The following is a 6000-nucleotide window of genomic DNA, read 5'->3' on the forward strand; positions in this document are numbered from 1 at the left end:
CAATGGATCATCAGTTTACAAAGATAATGTCAGAATACCAAGAAAATCTGCCGACTGAGGGTTTAAGGAGTATTACTGCTATTTGTGACATTCAGATAATGTATCTTAAGGGATGATAACATCAGCAAATAATAGTTAATAACATGCAGGTTCAGTCTCCTGGTTCTCTTTCCTTAGATTCAATTTTGAAGATTTCAGCATTCATTTATGTTCATAATGTCTCACTAGAATCTCTATTCAAAATAAACATTGATTCTGTGTATGTCCCACATGGATTTCTGCCAGGTGTAGTAATATGTCAGGGTTTTTCTTCTGCAAGAAAACATTTGCTGTGCCACTGCTCTCCTGTATCTCCATGTGGAGTTGGAGCTCCGGGCACTGACCCAGGAAGTGTCCAGGCCATCGGCCACCGGCCTGCTGATAAGACACTCTCATTAATTTAACAGTGCTGATACACTGGATTGCACCAAGGTCCACCAGGAGTGTGGACCAGCAAAGCTGCCTCATTTGCTGCTGTAGGAAATGGCAGCAGAGTGCCCTGCAGTGCAGCAGAGGTGCAGCCAGAAACCTCAGTGCGGCCCGCCCTGGCCCGCGGTGCTGCTGCCATGGCCACAGCACAGATGGGCTCTGCCTCCTGCCCTGCTCACTTGGATCCCTTTTAGTGGGAAATCCTCCTCACCTTACCTCGCTTGGGTCCCTTTTAGTATGAAATCCTCCTCAGCTTACCTCACTTGGGTCCCTTTGAGTGTGAAATCCTCCTCAGCTTACCTCACTTGGGTCCTTTTGAATGTGAAATCCTCCTCAGATTACCTCGCTTGGGTCCCTTTTAGTATGACATCCTCCTTCCTCTGGCTCAGCAGACACTGAGGATTGGTCAAAATTGCCTTTCTAGCAACTGTCTACCTCTTACCTGTTTAGAAGCCCTACATCATATTGCCATTGACTGAGCAGAGGTTAACAACAGGAGGGAATTCTTATTACTATTTTTTCTTTAGTTGTCACAACCAATTCCTCAATAGCTGCCCACTAAAAATAAATAAAATAATAAAAATGTGTCTGCTCTTTTTCTCATGCTCTCTACTGTTTGAGCAAGCAATTCTTTCTATAAAGGACATCTTTTTTGAGAGCAAAACTAGGAAGCTCTAGTGAAATTTTTGGCAATACCTACCATGTAGTTAAAAGCATTAAGGTTATATATAGGTCCAGTCTTTTCCAGATTACTCTCTGTAGTTGGTTTTCCATTTTTCCAAAGTTTAGGTTTCAGTTTTTCCATTCTTTGTTATTATAGGGCTTTAAATGTACATACTTCAAAGAAGCAAATATATGCAAATCCCAGAGAGTTTATAGTCTAAATTTGGCTCAGTTTAAATCTAAAGGATTTGAATTGTTATCACATCTGTTTCTCGTGGCAGTATGTGACTACTCCGAAGATCAGCCAGTAATCTTGTCCTCTAATTTATTCATGAATGTATTTCAAAATAATGCCAGTCTAATTTAGTATTATTTATTTTTTCCAATGTCTATTTCGTTTGATATTTTTATGTTTCATCTAAAAGGAATGCTTCCTTCATCAAAATTAAAAATGAAGACAATTCATTTACATGGTGTAACATTAATTGCCTGATATTACAATGTTTCATTTGTACTTTGGAGGTAAATGCACTTCATGAACAAATTGGTTTTTAAACTTCAGCATAATTTTCAGATATTCTGCTAAAAATGGAAGCAATTACAGTACAGTAAATAAGGAAGATCAAAATACAGTGTGTGTTAGAGCTCATGTCCACTGAGTTCCATCCACTGACCTATCAATTTTAAAATACCAAAAATAAGTTTTCTTCATTATAAATAATATATTAAATTACCACATGGCTCTTTCAAATTTTTGTGATTAAGTCAATATTTTTCAACCTTTTGCACTTAGGTTCTCATGAAGATCAATTCTTTAAAAAAACCAATAAACTCTCCATTACTAACTTTGCAGTTTTGGGGTTTTTTAAATTCAGCTTGAAAGTGCTCTGAATGCCCTGGCCTCAGACACACAATGTAAGTGATCTCCCTGTCCCCATTTTCCTTCTCAGGAGCTGCCACCAGCACTGATTTGTATGCAGCGCTCCGTTCTTTGCTGAGTTTCTCCTCGGGCTCTGCTCAGACACATGCATTCCAGATGGTACTTCAAAAAGCAAGTTTGTGACTAGGATGTACACTCCTGCTAGCATATAGCAGATCACATTATGCAGTGACATTTAGGAAGAAACTGAGGCAAGAAGCCTATTTTTGTTTTCAGCTTTGGTCAAGTGTTTCTGTCAGGCAATCATAAATTTGCAAGTGCAGAACAACTTCGTTCATATATATAAATAACTTTCTCTTAGGAGGAAGGACAACATGTTTTCATTACTTTGGATTAACTGAAGTAATCATTTTTCCCTGACAAACATTCTCCCTTGAAATTTGAGATCCAAATCCGCTCTTGAGTTGCATACCCATCCTCCAGTTCCTTCCAATCTAAGCTGCTTTGCCCAATCACTTCCAAGTATTGGCAACAATAAATTGCTTTTTTGAGCCTTCAAACAAGAAATTCATGATAGTCACAGTCACACTTCTAACATGTGAAGTAGAAGGAAAGATGCCATAACTTGTGATTTGATCCTCTAAAAACTTCAGCATTGCAAGGCAGATAATCCAAAGTTTGTCCAGTATGTTGGGACATACTTGTCTGAGGAGCAAGTTCAGCCTCTGTTTACAGCAAGTCAGCTTTGCTGCAGCTGTACAGGAGAGCCAGAGGTCCTGGAAAGGGACCTGTTATGCAAGAGCATATGGACAGAAGTTTTTAACTGTAAGCCGTGACTGCCCTTAGGTCATCCATAGGTGCAATGGTTTCTGAAAACGGCATTCAAATGTACCACAAAATCACTGTGGTACTCTGTTCTGAGCATTAGGCAGACATTTGAGTGCAAATATTTGCACTCTGGCTGGTCGTTAATATTCTTGATTTCAGTGTGGGCCACCTGCCACAGATCCCATGTGAAGTACATGAAAATTGAGAATAACTGAAAACACTGGTTTCTTGCCACTTGGCCTTTAGTTCACAATACAGCCTTTTACCAAAAGCTACAAGCAAAAAGGGTTTATGCTTGCTGGGAATTCTTTACATGGCAACTCAGAGATGTTTCCTATCAGTGTATTTAATTTGAGAATGTCCTGGTTTTGGCTGGGACAGAGTTAACTTTTATCCAGTAGCTGGTACAGTGTGGTGTTTTGAATTTATTATGAGAATAACATTGATAACACACTGGTGTTTGGTTGTAATAAGCAGTGCTTACTTTAAATCAAGGATTTTCAGTTTCCCAAGCTCTGCCAGTGAGCAGTTGCACAAAAAGCTTGGAGGGAGCATGGCCAGCATGGCTGACTGGCATATTCTATACCATAGAGCATCATGCCCATTATATAAGCCAGGAGAATTGCCCAAGAGCCAATGACCACAGGGATGGGCTGGGCATCAGTCAGTGTGGTGAGCAACTGTATCATGCATCACTTGTTTTTCATGGGTTTTTTTCTTCTCTCTCTACTTTTCATGACATTATTTATTATTATTACTACTATTATTAATATTAAAATAATTATTATTTTCTTTTTTTCCCATTACTACATTGTTCTTATCTCAAATAGTTAAGTTTTACTTTTTACAGTTTTTCTTCCCACTGGGATGGGGAATGAATGACTGTGTGGTACTTTGTTGCCAGACCTGATTAGACCATTACAGAGGAACACAAAGAGATATAAATGAGGCAAAGAAAAGTTTGGATTTATGAAATTGCCGTCAAAATTCAGCTCCCAGTATTTGCTGATCCTGGATAGATGGAATGTTGTTAGGATCTGACACAGTAAATCATGCATCCCATAACCAGTACAAGTAAACGTGTTTGTATTGGGGTTTTCAAGGTTTCTGTGATTTTTGTTTCTTAAAATGAGGAATATTTTTTCCCAGCTGAGAAGAAATAGTATAAGTATTTAAAACTATCTATAGACTCAGCATTCTTGTGACTGGCCTTTTTGATTGCATTATGTATCAGCCCACTTCTGCTTAATAATTTTAAAAATATTTAAGTTTATGGCTTTTATTCAAGAAAAAAACTGAAAACATGCTTCCTTTTTCTTCCTAGCACATTTTGTTTCCAGTAAACTGAAATATGTGTTTAACCATTTGTAATATTAATTTTCTGGAAAGGCTTTTTTTTTTTTTTTTAATAATTGCAGCTGATCAAGTGGCAGGTTTTTTTCATACTGGAGCTTAATAGGTTTCAGATTTAACACCTATAAACACTTGTAATGCTTCCTTGGGGCTAAAGGTTTCTACTTGCTGCTAAATTGCAGTCTTTCTTCTTTCCTGTCTTCGGTTACACTCTTCCTACGCATTCTTAGCTTTCTCCTCCCAACCTGTTAGCCACAGTTTGTGGTCATTTTTAACTTCTAGAGTTGATCAGATGGTGGAACTAATGAGGAAACTGGCAGGTAGTAAATGGTCCAGGGAAAAGAGCACAAGGACAACTCTGCAGGGAGAGACTGAATGCAAGCTTCAGAAATACAGAAGACACATTGATTTTTAAATGTTTTTTCAGTCATATCTGGCAACTTTTAAAATATAGAGTGCTGATGCTCTACAGCAGTTTAGTTGAGAACAGTCTTACAGTAATGTAAATTTTTAAGAAATGAGAGTATACCTTAGATCTCCATCAGTGAAGTGGTATTCATGTACTACTTGCTCTGGGAACAGTTTGATACTGAAATGCAGTTAGGATAGTTTTACCTGATCCATAGAACTAGAAAGGCATGTATTGCTGATGTATATGAAAATTATCTGTTACTGATAATGTCTGAAAACATTCCCAAAATACACTGCACGAGGAGTTTTATAATTTCCTAACAATTGTAATCCACCATATATTTCACTAAATTGAGAACTTTTTCAAAAAAAGAGTACATAATTAAATTCATTAAGTAATCATGAAAGCTTCTTTAACTGTGGCTCTGAGGCTAGTACATCTCTGGAAGATAAAAAACAAACTCACAAGATTTTGGCAATTAGATGGATCAGAAGATATTAGAATTCATGACACAGAGTAAAGTATATATTGTTGGTCCAGTTGTTGTCAGGCAATGTCTCTTTCATCTGACTTCTCAGGCTCCTGTGATGCCAATTAATATAATTTCTTTTGTGTGTGTTGACATGAAAGCTGTATTTGGATCGAAACTATTGTTTTACTAATCTACTGAACTTGTAGTACTTACAGTACTTGTGCTCTGTTGGTAGGCATGTCTTTTCAGTTGAATTTGTCAAAGACAAATCTGGTTCTTTGGCAAGTTACACTTGTCAGCTTTCCAAATTATACTTTTCTGCATTCCAGCATTTGCTCAAAGTGATAACCACGGTGCAAGCAATAACCATGGAGTGATCTCCCTTCTGGTCACATTGCAGCTCCTGTACTGAATGTACCTGTCAGTGCTTCACAAGTCTGGGAGCAGCTTTGCACAGAATAAATCTTCTCCGACAGCAGCTCCCACTGGGGTCCGTCTCTGACACCACAGGGACAATACAGGTGTTACAGGATATTCTGAGCTGGAAAGGACCCACAGGGATCATCAAACCCAATTTGTGAGTCAGGCCCATGCAGGGATTAAATCCACAACCTTGGCATTATTAGCACCATGGTCTGTCCAGCTGAGTTCATGCCAGGGTTAACACGTGGGTGCTGTTTTGGAAGCCACCATCGGCAGCTGTGTCTGCCCTCAGAGGTGCTGTCATGCCCTGGTGACATATCAGAGACAGAAGGTACAGGTTGTGTCCTGCTCTCAGACACTGTTCTTGCAGCACAGGGGGCTCTTAAAAGAGCATGAAAAATTATATCAGGATTATACTTTGATGCAATTGTAAGTGATGTCTGGAAACAAATCCTGATTTCATACTGAGAATTACATTGACTTCCAGCTTAGCTTGTTAAG

This window comes from Melozone crissalis, unplaced genomic scaffold (genome assembly GCF_028551555.1).
Source record: "Melozone crissalis strain CALT ecotype California unplaced genomic scaffold, PUWL_Pcris_2 ptg000002l_1, whole genome shotgun sequence".
Taxonomy (NCBI): Eukaryota; Metazoa; Chordata; class Aves; order Passeriformes; family Passerellidae; genus Melozone; species Melozone crissalis.